Genomic DNA, 17,486 nt, shown 5'->3' on the forward strand with positions numbered 1-17,486 from the left:
AATGCACATAAGTTTATATCTTGATGGGTTTTCAAAAATTTAATACACCTGTGTAAGCTGGCAGTCTAACCAGGAAACCAAACATTATCAGCAACCCTGAAGCCCTGCTGGGCTCCCTTTTGCCCCATTCGCCTGACTTTAAACAATACAGGTTATTTTGCTTTTTAAAAAAATTTCCTTGTTTCCTTTCTTTTTCCTTCTCTCTCTTTTTTTTTTTTTATATTCATACCATAGTACATTTATCTATTATAGTATAGGCAGACATTTGGTATGCTTCTAGTTTGGGGGTATTAAAAATAATGCTGTTATAAAAATTCCAGTACATTTTTTGGGGTGAACACAGTTGTGCACTTCTGATGGATGTATACATAGGAGTGGAATTATTAGATTACATGGCCTGCCTATGTTCAGCCCTACTAGAAGTGCCAAACCACTTTTCAAATTGAGTGCACCACTCTATACTCTTATGCAGACCTTGACCTCATGAATTACCTTTCAGTAAGAAAAAACAAATAAAAAAAGTAAACAAATATACTAAATAATTACAGGTTGTGGCAAGTGCTATAAAGGATATAAACAATTAATGGGATAGATAGTGCTTGGGAGATTAAAAGGGAGCTACTTGTGCGGTGAGGAAAGAGCACTCTGTGGCAATGACATTTGAACTTGGACTTATCAGGAAGAGATTCAGGAAGAGCCAGGAAAAGCACATGCTAGGCAAAAAGAAAAGCAAATATAAAAGCCCTCAGACAGGAAAGAGTTTGGTATGTTCATGGTACACAAAAAAGGCAAGAGACCCATTTGGCTGACAGATTATAAGAAAGAAAGGGAGGGGCACACATTCTGAGATGAGTTGGGAAAGGTGAACAAGGATCAGTTCGTGCATGGCCTTCTAGACTACTGGCTGGAGTTTGCTTTTAACTTTATATTCAGTGGAATGCTCCAGGAATTCTGAAGCTGGGAATGAGTGTGTGTGTTGGTGGGGGAGGACTGACACCATCTGATTACTTTTCATTCTGGCAGCCACCTGAAGAACAGACTGTATACCGACAAGAGTAGGAACTGGAGCATCCATTAGTAAGGTGACCACGTGTCTTAGGACCCTTAAATTTTTGTCTAATGTTCCACCTGAGCATAATAGCATCCTTTATCAATCTCAAAAACGCTTTGCTTAAGTTAGGAAGTTAAGCATATGGTCACTCTAACCATTAAGGGACTTTAGCAGGAGTATACAAGATAGATACTGTTGGCCTGAATTGGGTTGTTGGTATTTGAGAAAGTAAGAAGTGATTCAATTGAAGACCTATTTTGAAGGTAGCATTGAAGGATATATTTATGGGTTGCATACGGGAGATAAGAGAAAGGCACAGACTGAGCATGATTTCTAGATTTTTGCCCGAAATTTATGGGGGTACCATTTCTTAGACAGGGACATCTGAAGTATGAGAAAGACAAATCTACCCAACTGACTGAGAAATCAGAACAGGAGAGATGGAAGAAAAAACAGAAAGTAAAATTGCCAAAATAAATATTTACTTTTTTTTTTAATAAATTTATTTAGTTATTTTTGGCTGCATCAGGTCTTCGTTGCTGCATGCGGGCTTTCTCTAGTGGCAGCAAGCGGGAGCTACTCTTCATTGCGGTGCACGGGCTTCTCATTGTGGTGATTTCTCTGGTTGTGGAGCATGGGGTCTAGGTGCATGGGCTTCAGTAGTTGTGGCTCACGGGCTCAGTAGTTGTGGCTCACGGGCTCTAGAACGCAGGCTCAGTAGTTGTGGCGCACAGGCTTAGTTGCTCTGCGGCATGTGGGATCTTCCTGGACCAGGGCTCGAACCTGTCTCCCCAGCACTGGCAGGCAGATTCCTAACCACTGCACCACCAGGGAAGCCCAAATATTTATTTCTTTTCTTCTTCTGTTAGTAGAAGAAAGACTGTCTTTAACCTGAAGTAATCCTTCCACTTGTTCTCTAAATCTTCTCCCCTTCCTTTTTTATTTGCCTCACACTCCCAGTTATCCCTGCTGCAATTTTACCTTTTCCATCTTATTCACTCTTTCTGAAAGTCTACAGATGTGAACAACTATTCATCTTAGAAAAAAAAAGAACAAGTAAGCAAACCCCCAACACTCCATGAACCCTACATCCTTTTTTCCATTACCACAGTTCCTGGGACTTTCAGAGCCAAATTTCTGAAAGTGGTAATCTACAGTCGAGATCACCCTTTCCTTGCCTCCCATTTCCATGAAATCACTGGCACTATGATTTCCATCCTCATCACTTTGATTAAAATCTCTCCCACCAGTTACCTCCACAGGGCAAATGAATGAATACTTCTGATTCTTCGCTTATTTGACTTTCAGAATCCTTTATCACTTTTTGGATACTGTCTCTTACATTTTTCCTACCCTTCCATAAAATTAATATTCTTCAGAAATCTATTTAGTCCAGTTTTCTTCTCATTTTAAAAGGTATTCCAGGATTTCCCTGGTGGTCCAATGGTTAAGACTCTGCACTTCCAATGCAGGGGGCACAGGTCTGATCCCTGGTCAGGGAACTGAGATCCCACATGCCACACGGCGTGGCCTAAAAATAAATAAAGGTATTCCTCCAAAAGATAACACTTGGTTTTTATACTCACCTCAAAAGGGTGATAAATATGTTTACTGTCTTGATTTTGGTAATGTTTCCATGGATGGACACAGAAAGCAAAGCTTATCAAATTATACACTTCAAATGTGTGAAATTTATTGTAAATAAAGCTGCTGAAGAATTTTTCCCTTAGTTTGAATGAATCTTGGCAGAAAATCCATAAAAAGAGAAGACTTGTTCCCATAACACTCTTGCTATGGTGGATATTTTCTGATCTCCAGTGGAACATACCTGCCATGTGAGTTAAATCTTATATCACCAGCTATTTATTGCTCAGATGTTGACAATATGTTCCTAAAGGCAAAATTCAATAAAATTAACTTGAGTGACTTTTCAGGTATGAATCTAGTTATGACTTTTCAGATATGAGTCTGGTGTGAAGCTTTCTGAATGGGTAATTATTTTTCTCACGAATGCCTCAGGTACAGGTCTCATGTTTTGTCTGAACACTCTAGCCTATCTTACCTCAGAAGAACAAAGACTGAGTTAGCTCTATGTCTATTTCTTTCTGGGCCTCCAAAGTTACTACAGCTTATTTCCAGAGTATTATAGTATGCTAGAGAGTACCCCCATTATAAAGTAATATACAATAGTTCCTAGAGCAGCAATTGCTTGCCTTTGGAGGAAGTGTAACCTCTACCACCAAGACTCAGTTTTTCCCTCCTATGATCACTCTCTGAAACTCCAAATCACTTTGCTAGGCAGCAATCATCAAGCCTAGTGTTTCATCATTACTGTAGTGTGGATTCCAGAGAGATAGCCCCAGATATTAGCTTTGCCGAACTTTTTAGGATAAAACAGTCTGCTTGCAGCCCCAGAGGTTCTACACCCCCTTGCTAGGTGGGATACTGGTAAACTGAGACAACCTATGGGATAGAGCAAATGCATCTCTTTTCCTCAAGCTTGACCTACAATAAAACCTAGAACATAGTCTCCAAGAGCTGCCACTCTGAAATGCCCCATAGCATCCAGTTAACGCTGCTCAAGACTAAAGACAAGGAGATGTTATCAGTCCACACTTAGAAGAAGATTCTATACGTATACCTCTGATCATTATCTATGGTGAGCCATTTCAGCAGTAAAAACTTACATTTAGAAATGAAGCCTCAGACTTAGCTGTCAGGTTTCTAATAGGAACTATCCCTGGGAATTTTTCCCTGGAGTTTGGATATAGTACCCTAAGCTTTCCAAATTGACTTCAGTGGTATTATGAAAATGTTTTGGGGGGTGGTGAGGGAAAGTCAATACTGGAGTGTTATTAGTCAATAACTCAAGATCACTGTCAGACATTCCCTGTCTCTTATCTGATCCTTAGATTTACTTTTGGGTATGTATATTAATAAATATTCACTTAACATTAGCACCTTCTATTTTGCCTAAACCAGCCCTAGTCCAATTTGTCCAGGATAATGCCAAATTGACTAGCTCTAATAGTAGACTCCAAACTTCTTTGATCAAATACTCATATCATTAACAATTAATTAAAATATAAAAAATAAAATAGCCATGTATGATCAGAATCTACATATGCATTCCTTTTCTTTAAAAGTGATACATGTGTGTGTGTACTACTATTCTAAGCCAATATTTCAAGGCATAAAATATGCTTAAGGTTAGGTTTATTGCTAAATATAGTATATATAAATTTATATTTCAAATAGTTTTCTTAATAATTTTATAATTTCAAAGAATTTAGCTGACTTTTTTTTATCAGACCTGATTAGATCTTCATTGATCTTGCCTTGACATGTGGCTGGCAAAAAAACCCACGTGTACTAGTAGCAGAAATTTCAGCTCTAACATTCTCAGAGGGTGGAGAGGAGGGTTGTTTGCTTCTACTTAAAAACATTATCCTCAACCCAGGGTTATTCTTCAGGGTTCATTTTGATCCACTTATTCATTTCCACAAGTTTAGCGTAGTTAAAACTAGATAATATAATCCATATAACAACTTAATGAGACACATCTAAACTACACAGCCTTACAAAATGCTGAAAGCAAACATCTACTTGGTTTTATGCAAACTCCACTCTTCTGCCAGATACCTTATGGATTCTTCATGAAATTGCAAATATGACATAATGACCTAGTGAAAATTCCAGTGCCTATTCACATTTCAAATATCAACAAGACTTAATTTTTATTTCTTCTTCAGGAAAAAATATAAATATCAGTGCTAATATTTTCTTCACACTCTTCAAAGGGCCATCTGTGTATCTAATGGTGCACTCACCCCAATTTAGAGACCACTGATTTACACATCAGTGCTTATGCCATAATTCCTATTGGTTCCATCTTCTCCGTATATTTCAACAGTGCAGGCAAGATCTCTTCCACCACAATAATGTGAATTTATTTTAATCACAATTAAGTAAAACACTGTATCTCTTTTATTCTTTGTATATTTAACTATACCTCATTAAGATCTTAAAAATTCCACAATTCTTTTTGTATATAAAAAAGACAATTTTTTATTTTAACTTTATGCTAGGACAGTATTTAATTACTACATTCAATATTAGTGAATAAAGCTAAGTTTGACTTAGGAAATCCTTCAAACAAACACTAATATACAAGTGGTATCGACATCTCACAGCCAACAATCCAGGCCTCCAGCTAGTTCTATTTGATAGACACCCACTTAGTTTCACCCTCGATAGCAAACTATCTATCTATATGCTCAAGAGATGCAGTGATTGTTGTTTCACTACCATTATCTAAAGGAATAAAATATGAATCCCATTTTTATATATTCCTGCCCTCTAAGAACATTAATATTTAAACATTATTAAATATTCAGTAGTTTAATTTCACAGCTAGATATTTAGAAAAAGTCACTGAATCTTAGACGTGCATAGTATTGAATAGACAATACCTGTAAAAGCATTTTCTATGAATAGAGCAAAATAATCTAAAATTGGACACTCCACTTCAGCAATAATTGCATGAGTGAAACATGGAATTAATTCCATTTATTTAATGAATGGCCACTATGTTTAGAACAGGCTAGAGGATCCTGTTATGAATCATGAAGTTGACTGAAGGACTAATTAAAAAAAAAAGAAATATATGATAAGGACAAGCACTAAATACAAAGATGAGGAAAAATAAAAGAATGAAAGTAAAGGGGATAGGGATTTTCACTGAGAAGATTAGAGGGAATAAACAAATACTCCTTTTCTCAGTAAATAAAAGCTCTGGAGTTCAGAACTCAGCTTGTCCCAGAATAACATCTTGATTATCTTTCTAAAATTCTAATTTATGACTCCTGGATTGTCATCTTTTTTAGAATATAACTTCTACTTAAGATTCAACAAATTTTTGTTAAGTAAATGAAAATGAATAAATTAGAAAAAAATGGGTATCTGATATAAAGGGGACAATTTTTGTTTTGCACTGCCTAATACAAACTTGCATTACTTCTTTTGTTATTGTCCAAAATATTAAGGTTATATTGTACATAATTTTACATGGTCTCTAGTACTATGAGAAAAAATTGTTTTTAAAATGTTATATACAGCAATTATACTCCAATAAAGATGTTAAAATAAATAAATAAGTAAAAAGGTTAAAAAAAGAAAAAAAAAGTCAACCAAAACAAGTCATAAAAATGCTATTTTTACCAAGGGAGGACAAGTTTCCACAGGAAAATAAAAGTGAAATTTATAATCATAAAAAAAAAAATGTTAAACATACAGTTGACGTTGCTATTTATGGAGCAATGTGCTTAATATTAAGGTTAGGGTTTGGATTGGGATTGGGTTAAGAGAAATAATGTTCATAATCTATATAATATATGTTCAATGTTTTGGGGTTGTTTGTAATTATTGTTGGACTAATGTGACAGCAAACATTTTGCAAACAGCCCACAGCAGGCCTTAGATCGTTTATGTTTTATGAGCAGCTTTTCTGACTGAAGAATTAACTTAATAGTAATTTTTGAAAATCAGAACATTCTACAGAGTAAAAAGAATACAAGAAGTCTACCCACAATCAAGATTAATATTTTGGTAGGTTTCAAGCATATCTTCTCTGAGATATATACATTTGTCACATGAAATTACATTCCTACAATATGTACCATATGTAGTTGCATCTTATTTTTTTTTAATTTAACTCCCCTATTACGAATATTTCTCCATTCATTAAATACTCCCTAAAACCGTGACTTAAACATTTTTATAATATTCCATTCTATACTTGTACTGTAATTTATAAAGCCTTTCTCATTTTTGTGGATATTGACATTATGTCTAATCAAAACCCACATATTTTGAAAAATTCCTAAACATGGAATTTCTGGTCCTAAGGTTATTTAAAACTCCTGCTGCAATTTTCCAACTGTCCTTGCAGAAAGGTTCTTACACCCAAGCTAGTATTGCATAAGAGAAACTCCCATTTTACTACAGATAGTCTTACATGCACTAGATATTATGCTACTAACCGTCACACTTCATGGGAGATTAAATAGTATTACATTTTACTTTTATTTTATTTTTCTTATAAACTACTAACTAACATGCTTTTACATGTTTGCTTTTATAGATAATTCTTGACTTTACTGTATATGTTCTTTTCTGAATTCTCTACTGGTGCCATAATTTTCTAACTGATTTTAAGAACATATGTCTTTACATATTAAGGATGTTACTGCTATATTTAATATATATGTTTTGAATATTTACCCATTTATTATTTCTCCTAATGTTTTGAACCTCAAAGTTTAAATCGTTATTCAATCTTTATTCTTTATTTTTCTCATGCCATTTATTCTGCTGTTTTTGTTCTTAGAAAGTTCTCCATTCTGAAACTACATAAATATTTATCTAAATGTCCATCTTGTTGTTACAGTTTTGTTTTCTTATATTTTGTTATTTAATCCATCTGAAATAATTTGATTCAGGGTATAAGAAAAAAACACTTTATTTTTTATTGTGGAACAATTGTTCCAGCACCACAGAGTGAATCTACATTTTCATTCAATAAGGACTCCCTACTCACAGTGAGCCAGCCTCCGCCCTAGGCACTGAATCATTCCTCCTTTGCTGCATTGGTCATAGTCAACCTTTTTAAACTATGCTGTATCACTTCTTGTGCCAGGAACATACTATTTTAAGTATTGTCTATTTATAATTCACTGTAATATGCAGAGAGGCAGCTCCTCTTCAGATGTCCCTACCTATTCGGTTTGTTTGTAAACTTTGGGAGAATGTGTGGGGCTGGATGAGGACAGTAATCTTTTAAATTTCTTCATTCAGTTATGTGTGGTTCTAATTTTAATAACATAGGTTACTTTTATAACTTTACTTTGTTACTGCTTTATCACTTTTTAACTGCTTCAACAAGTTTAATATTCCTCCCGTTATTCTGTTTAGAATCACATCATATGAATGAATATGAAAATGATTAATGTATCTAATGTATTTACTTTCATAATATTCAGTTTCCCATTTGAGAATATATTTTGTCTCTTTGTTTAGCCATTTAATTTCATCCTCATGATTTTTTGTAATGGTTTTTACAATGGTTTTGTGTGTTCCTTTTTTTGTAATTCAAGTATTAGATCATTGGAAATGTAATATTTAAAAATTACTTTTGCAACTATTTTTGGCCACTATATTGAATTCTACTGTTTTGTATATTTATTTGTAACAATTTGGTTTTAAAAACAATATTTCTAATTTATTTTTAGTAGAATCCCTTGATTTATACTTCTTTTTTCTGAGAACGCTGTGATTGTGTTTCCTCTTTTTTAACGTACTCTTATCCCAGAACAATGCTAATAGTAATGTCAGTGCCTCCTGGTCTTGTTTTGATTTTAATGGGAATGCCTCTGCTGTTTCAAGGTTAAGTATAATGTTGTCTGTTGACTTCAATAGATAGCCTTTATTATAAGTGATAACTATCTTTCCATTACTATCTTTCTCTAATTTTAAAATTAAAATTTATTGTTATAAACTGTAAAATTTCTTTTCTGATTCTTTTAAAAATAGTGTTTTTTCCCTCTGACTTTTGATTGTCAAAACTTATTGTCAAAATTTTTTTCTTTTTTTGCTATAATAAGCCCCACCTGGGTATCTGGGTATGTTTGATGAAAAGATCTGAAATATAAATGTCTGTAGTTTCGTCTTTTGTGCTTTCTTCTACAGGTGTCAGTTTGTAGATTATCATGGTTTAATAAGTGATACATTTTCAAATAGGATTTTTTTGGGGAGAATGGAATGGATTATACAAAAAGAGAATTACCAGTTATTTGAAAACTGAAAAGAACATATTAATTAAACTGATTGGGTTTAGAGACTTTGGGAAGTAATTCTTTCACTTTTTGTTTCCAGTTTTTCATGGGCTTAGTCAATAATATCTAACAATTTTACATTGCATTTATTTGCTGCCATGCTATTTAAATGGGGTTCCAGGTAAATCTTATTGCATTTGATATTCAATACAACATGATGAATCAAGTGTATGTAGTTGTTTCCCCATTAAAGATAAAAATAGTAGCTCAAACAGGCTTGACTTGTCCAATGTCACACTGGTGTAATAAGCAGCAGTCAAGGTTAAAATCCCAAATAATTCAGAGGCCAGTTTTCTTTTGAGCACACTATCTTGCCTCTTACTCTAACTTTTAAATGGCCCCATGGGTCACCTTAATTTATCCCTCCAATGCAACTTAACACTTATCTTCCTATGTTTTCCTTGAGATAGACTCCATCACTTCATTTATCACACTGAATTGACCAATATGTCCTTAATGTTGCCTCTGTTTGACTAAACTTGAGACAGGTTTCTTCCTGCCCTGACCTCCCTTTTCTTAGAGCATTTACTTTAGAAAACAGTTATAAATGCTGTCTTTGTCTCTTTGAGATGTAAGTATTCTCCCAGCCTCTTGCCAATTTTACAACCCAGGAAGGTCCCCTGGAAAGGTAATCATCAAGAAAGATAGCACCTTTATCTTCCAGTGTCTATGTGACATAGGAGCCGAAGCTTCTAAGATAGCACCAATTAGCAAACACAGAAGGCCCAATTTCATTGACCAATCTCCTCTTTAATATCCTCCTGTATTTTTCACTAGCTGACCCCAGTGCTTGAAAACTCCCCCATCTATTGTCTGAGTGGAGTAGAGTTCAATCTCTCTCCCGTGTTAACAATAGTCTTGAATAAAGTATTCCTTGTCCATTTAACTCTGTCAGGTACAATTTTTCTTTTACAGTATTAAAATATATCTATTTATTTGGTAGTTTTCCACTCTGTTCTTTGAAGTTCTTAGAAGCTATACTGGGTTTCAATCCTGTTTTTAATTCCTAACACAACAAAAGTACCTAATATATGAGGTATTTAATAAATGTTGATTGAATACATGGAATATGTTTGAATGAATAAATGAATGACTGAATGAATAAATGAATGACTGAATGAAAGGGCTGCAGGAAAGCAATTTGTGGTCCAGAGTCTCTGTCCCCGTTGTAAGTATAGCTCTCTCAATTTTTTTTAAATAACATTTGGAAGTGCTGACCCATAGCAGATACCTCCTGCTATGCAAAGACAGAAAATTAACAAGTGACTGCTCTGTAAGTGGTACTTCTTCTACGGAGATCCAGATACTGTTAAGGGGGTGACCTCATCCTTCTAATTTAAATCCATCCTCCATTTTTCCCAAGGATCACTAGTTGAAATAACACTGTCAGGCCTGTGCCCCAAGAATAATAAGTTAAACGAGTGTTTTGTTGGAATACAGCGGCTCCATAAAGCTTTGTTTCAATGAGAGAGTTTGATTTCACCCACCAACATTCACCTTTCCTCAGATATCAGAAGATCAGAGAGACTTTCTGTTATCAGCTTAAGGAACAGGCATGTAGTTTGGCAAAAGTATAAAGTAGGTAAATAGCAATGCCTTCTTCAGCCCCTTTCTTTTAAAAACTGTCTTCTGAGATGGTGATGTAATTGAACTTATTTATTAATGAAGGTCAGCTCACTAGATTTCCTATCATGATGCACCTTGATATAGCAGCTTTTCTACATCACTAGTAGCCAAGGTCTTGCCATTTCCTTTTGCTATCTTATCATGTTTGTTTTAATTCCTTATGTTTTTCACTGTTTTATATAGCCAGCCAATATGTACATTGTTTGTAATTGTGTCTGTTTGCCAAGTCATACTCTTTCATTCAGACTGAACCAACCTCACCTTTGTTTTAGTTCAACTTCTCTCTGTAGGGTATGTGCATTTCCACCACCCTCGTTCCCAGGAGTTCAGGCTGTTTACCTTTAAGAGAAGTAGACCCAGCAGGGGCCCAGCCAAGGGACCCTTCTCTTCTGCCCACGACACCTGTAACTTTGCCTCCAGGTGCTTCCTTACCATTCCTTGTATTGATGTTTCCTTTGTAACACTTAGCACAATCGGCAATTATGTGTTTATTCCTGTGTTTATTTGTTCAACGTATGTCCTTTCTATTAGACTGAAAACTATGATTATAGGCCATATCTTTTTACTGACTGCTGTATCCTGGCACATGGTAGCCATTGGACAAATACCTCTTGACTACGAAATGGTAATCTCAAAGGAGCTACGTCACGACTGAGAGAGGTAACCCACATGTCTTGGGTGGAGAGTTCATAAAAGGCCAGCAGTCCAAAGCAGAGCCCATGCCTGAAACTCTGACAAGGTCTTCCATCTCGCTCTACCAGGAAATGAGGAATACAAGGCCTGTCACCAGCATCCCACCCACAAGCTGCCATCAGTTCTTTAAAATACTTGAAAATGTATAGTCAAAATTGCTACCATTTAGGAATATAGCATTTATTGGGAATCTATAACATCTTGATAACTTTCTATAAAGCAAATCATATTAGCAGCAGTGTTTGTAATTTTTGAAAATTTTTTCTAAAAATCCAGAAAATCTAACTTCTAAAAATAAACAACCATATATTTATTGATGAACTCCCTAGGCCTAGAGCCGGGGAAGCAACTAGGGCCAACTAAGTCCATTTTCCATCCTGGGATCGTTCTCTGCCCACTTCACCTGTGACTGCCTTCAGGTGCTCCTCTATCACTTGTCATTTTGCATTTTTCTAACACAAGGTACACATTTCAAGTAAAGTATTGCAAGAAGGAAGTGAAAAGGTGAGAGGTGTCCTAGAATGCTGCCTAATATTAAAATATTTACCTGAAGGTATAAAAGCCAGAATGGCAAATTATGCCACTCTGTTAAACTCATACTTTTAATTGGACAGTGGTGAGAATAGCTGTGGGCTGATGTAATTAGTGGTTAGAGCACAGGTCTGAATTAGTGCCTTAGCTCCATATCTTAGTAATTATACACACTATAAGCAGTTTTATTCACCTTTTTTAGAACTGTTTTTATGACATATAAAATAACACAGTATTATCTTTTTAAAAGCCAAGGATATAATATTTGTAAAGTGTCTAATGCAGTGTCAGGCACATTATTAGTGCTCAGTAAATGATGATGATGTGATGATGGTGATGTTAGTGATGACAAAGAACATGTAACTGACACCTTCATATACTGAATAACTTAAAGTTTTGTTATAAACCACATAAGGCATAAATACATCCCTCAGTTTTTAATTTTAAACTGTTAAATTTGGCAGAAAAACATGTATACATACTACCCTTCAATCACTCTAAATTATCATTATCTCACACCTGTTTTCCTCCCATCAATAGCCTCTTGTTTTTGTTGTTTCTGTGGTAAGATCCTATATTATCCTGGGTTGGAGGGTAGGATAGGGGCAGGGAGGTATCAGGAAGGCTGACCACTGTCAGAAGAACTATCAACCCAAGATGTTTGATGCCTTTTCTCTGGAGACCCTGGTTCCAGTCTGGGCTCTACTACCAGTTAATGATATAACCTTGGGCAAATGACAACCTGTCTAGGCTTAGCTCCTCATTTGTAAAATGAAGGGATTGGCAAAGAGTCCCTTCTAAAGCTCCTTCCACTTCTACAAGGACTATGATTAGTTCCTATCACTCTAGGCAACATCTTACTGTCTTAGCTAATAAGGTCACGTATGTTCAGTCTATCAATGCATCATTCTGCAGAGGTATTACAATTCTCTATTGATGTTCTTCTGATCAGTTTGAATGAGGGCTATTAGTAGAAATGTTCTCCCTAAAAATGTACCAGGTAATAAACTTGTAGTTTAAGCCACACAATCATTAACAAGTTATTCCCAAGAGTTCAATAAAAAATATTTCTCTAGGCACACTCCTATCTTTGTAGATATCACATAGGTTAATCCTGACATCAATGGCCATCATTATCCTCACCAATTACTATGAATAGTGATCACAACAGACAAACAGGCTTCTTTGGGACATCCAGAAATTATGCACCTTAGCCTATAAGAAGAAAAACCAAGAGAAATAAAATAGCTCTTTACAGAATTCCTATGTTTTTCTCTTATTTTCCTTTGTTAAGAGTATTAGGAAGTGGGGCACTTTATCCTTCCACTTAATTTTGAGGGTTGAATTTAATGATTTTTTAAAAATGATGTAATTTGTACAAACAGTTTTTACTAAATTTTTTGTTATTTATTTCTCTTCCAGAATCATATTTCTAGGCTTTAGTAACTTTGTCTCACTTGATCTCAGCAGGATTTAAACACACACACACACACACAAAGAACACACATACAGACACAAACACTCAGTTGTTTTCCTTTCTTTGTAATGCACGTCTCTACAGGACTTGACTTCATCAGATTCTTTAGAAATGCTTACTACATATGACACAATAACCCTATAGATAAATGTCCTGAATAGAGAGCATAATTAAATTAAACATTGGAGGCCAATTTTCTTCACCTTGTGGTGCTGGTAGCTGGATTAGAGTATTTACATTCACATTTTAATCCATTAATCTAGGAATCAATGTATGACCTGAGGCAACAAGTAAATAACTTGCCAAAATGAAGCCTGGGCAGGTGGCAACATTGATCCAGACTGCAATTTCCCAAGACCCCTGAAAATATCTGGTGCAAGAGTCTGACAGTCACAAAGGAGTCAGGGCCCTGCCCAGGACAGCTCTCTGATCCCTGTGGCACGGCTTATCTTCTCTCCCAACTCAAGGCACTGAGTTTCCCTCATTTTCCCGCATTTTCCATAAAAACTATACATGTTATTAACAAGTCCTGCTTTCTCTGGGACACCATGGATCAAGCAAATCATATTCCCATTCAATTTACCCAGGCCATGAGAAATATGCCCTCTCCTTTCTCAGTAATTCCAGTAACATATCCCTGTAACTTTGTGAAAGGTTTTCTTCCTGTTTTTCTTTTTGAATTCTGCCTCACTTATTTGTCACTATCTATTCTTTGGAACTCTTGAGATTTTATTATTTATTCTTTTTTTTTTTGAGAAAAATTCCCCAAACATCGTAAGATGTCAAATATTTCTTTTAGGTAAAACCTTCAGGGCCTTGGCTTCACAGCAGATGGCAACACAATGCAGTGGTATTGTGTTTGGCCAGTGACAGTTTCCATATTTAAAGCAGCGGTATTGTTCCTGGTAAGCACTCAGATGAATGTACTGAATCTCTCTGCTATTAAATTTTTGTGCTCCTTGGTCAATAGCACACTTCTGCATGTGTTTGCCTTGTCTTTTGTTCACATCTTCTCCTGTAACTCACAACCTGAAAGCCATATTCTTTTTCTTTCTATTGCCTGACTTTTTACCTTGCAGGTTGTGTTTGCTCCTGATGTTCCAGTGGACATTTAGTAACCATCAAATAGTCCATCTGAAGGTGCTATTTGCAGTTTCTGTATGTTCAATTGAATAGATCCCATCTTTATCATCTCTTTCTTTTCCCCCAATCCTTAATTAATGAAGGATAGTTAATTAAGTAACTGTGATGACTTAGTTGCCTTGCTTATTTCATTCTCACATCTAATGCACATGGCCCTATTAGTTCTCTGATCAATTTATAACCTTGATCAAAATCTGACATTCCCGAATCAAATAAGCTTATTTTCCACTATTCCCCAACAAGCCACTTCCACTTCACTCATGTTGCCTCTTCCCTTTTCACTGAACACTCAGTGCTCATTTCTAGCTCTACTGCTTGGCCTGCCTGAACCACTTTGTCCTTTCCATGGATAACCTGTATCTCTGTCAGCCTCCGTGTCCTTGCAGTCATTCTGCCTACAGCAGCCCACATAGTCACTCTCCTTTGTACCTTCGCAGCACTTCAATCAGGCCTTACAGTCTAATACACATCAAATACACTTTTGTACTGTTCCATCTAGATTGCAAGCTCTCTGCCCTACACTCTCTCTGAAGATGCCTTAATGCCATCTATGACCCCACACAGTAAAGATTTTGATTGAACTTTATCAGTGGGCCACTTGGTATTACATCTTATCTTCTACAATCTTAAAATATAAAACCTCTTCTTAAAATTAATATGTCCAGTTTTTCTCTATTAAAACATAGCATAAAATACATGCAAAATATAAACTATAATAATAACCTCCATTTTCCAGACACTCAGATAATACCTATTGTTAGTATGTTGATATATTTCTTTACAGTCTTTTACAGATAGAGAGATAGAAAAGCCACATACTTATGTCTTTAATTATCTGAAAATGTGTATTTCCATTTTATTTTTTCCACTTAGTCAAACATGAAGATTTTCATAATGACCTTGTATAGCCTCAGAGGCATGATCATATACTTATATAATCATCTAATTACTCTCACATTATTGGACATTTATATTTAGTCTAATATTCTAATTTTTTAATACTATTAGTAATTCTGTTATGAACACACTTCACATAAATTTGTGTGTTTCTGATTATTTCCTTAGAACAGACTCCTGAAGTGGAATTGCTAGGTCAAAGTGTAGGAATTACTTTAAGACATTTGATTAATATTGATAATTTGGCAGGGTTATAGAGTCCTCTTGATTTCTTTTTGATTCATTATTCATTCTCTTATCAAATTCATTAATTCTACCAACATTTGTTGAGTATGGGTATCTGCTACTTGCTGAAGAGATCCTGAAGCCAACTTCAGTCCAGTGCTGCTGTTGTTACAATGAGAGGAAATCCCTCCAGGATTACGGTGACAGACTGTCAGTCTATGTGCCGTTATGTTTTACTCTTTTAAAATGATGTGGTCTTCTTGGCTTCACTTTACACTCAAGTGATTTCCAGAGACTTTATCAGAGACCCTTTTACCGTGTCCCACTCGATTAAACCCAAATAAAGGCAACTTAATGGTACTCACTCTCTTTCAAATTTCTACCCCTCAATATAAAACACCAACCATTTTCCCATTTTGCCAGCACCATTACAATCCAAGTTGGAATGTTTCATACCTATGGAGAAGTTCTGTAGCTTCTCCATAATGTTTCTCTCATGTAATGGTGTCACTTGATTTGAACTATGAAACTGAATAAACTTCACAGTTTAAAAAATGTAGACTATCGGGAATTCCTTGGTGGTCCAGCGGCTGGGACTCTGTGCTCTCACTGCCGAGGGCCTGGGATTAATCCCTGGTTGGGGAACTGAAATCCCACTGGCCGTGCGTGCTGCATGGCAGAAAAAGAAAAAATGTAGACTATCATAGAGGTATGGAATTTTACTCCTAGATTTTACTCTTATGACCTAGCTTTGGCAGGCTAAACCATTATCTTCTACTGTGAACACTCCAGAAAGAGAAGAGTCATATAACCAATGAGGGTAGTCAGAAAATGAAAACTAAAAGGCAGAGGAAAACTGAATGAAGCATTGGAGTATCCATCTTTTAGATGGTGCAGATAAACAGAAAGGAGATACCTATCTGGCTCCTAGATGGGGTCCTTGTCCCTAGCCTAGCAGATAGGTCAGGAGGGAATATCTGAGTCACATGCAAGGTCAGGAGGGTATTTGTTCAGACTATTCCTCAATATCCTTTTCTTTTGCCTTTTATTTCCCTACTCTTGCTCCTTTTCCTCTTTCATATGTGATTTTCATCCTTTATTTCACCTCAGAATTGCCTGATCTGAAACATGATTACTTTAAGTTTGTTCAACCTCTTTAAATCATTCAGAGACAGTTTCAGATTTGCATTTCTATTTCTGGAGTCGAGGGAGTGCTTTCAAATTCCCCCCATTGTTCTTCAGAACCACTTTTTCTTATCACATTTCTAATCAAATTTTAGTCTTAAAATACCTGTCATTTCTTATAGACTTTGGAAGTTTTTGGTGTTCTGAAAGAAGTTGTTGAGGAGGCTTTTTTAAATTATTATTTGTAAAATAAAATAAAACTATAATTTGAGAGAATAGTTTGACTTATCCCAATGGCTTTATTCTATTAATTGTAATCATCAAGGACAAACTTTACATTGTTTTCTCTATCTCTCTTTTTTCTTTTTTTTTTTAAGTTTGTTAATAGGGTTGAATTTCATTAGTCACAGAATGGTTTTAAGTAACTTTGTCCAAGATCCTTTGGATGAATTCAGAAACACACATTTATATGAACTTTAGATTAATGCCTTTGTATCATTTTCACCAGTGTCAGCAACTTGTGGAAGATCATGTTTGATTACCCTACTGCCTCTCAGATTTTTCAGGTGTATGATTCAGGGAGGGAAGCCGAATATGTGCTGGAAACATTCATCTGACCTGAACCTCTTGGTTCCTCCATAGCTGCCACCTAAACCCTCGTTTCCCATAGTCACCACTGGCTGAGAAACTGGGCTGTGGACCCCTCAACTCCTTAAGGGAGACTTTCCCCATCCTCACCCATATTTAGGCCCCATCCAAAGGGCTAGGTTATGGCCCAGGTGTCCAACCTCAGTTTTCATCCTATTGCCTTCTCAGTACTTCTTTG

This window comes from Lipotes vexillifer, unplaced genomic scaffold (assembly GCF_000442215.2).
Source record: "Lipotes vexillifer unplaced genomic scaffold, Lipotes_vexillifer_v1.1 scaffold26, whole genome shotgun sequence".
Taxonomy (NCBI): Eukaryota; Metazoa; Chordata; class Mammalia; order Artiodactyla; family Lipotidae; genus Lipotes; species Lipotes vexillifer.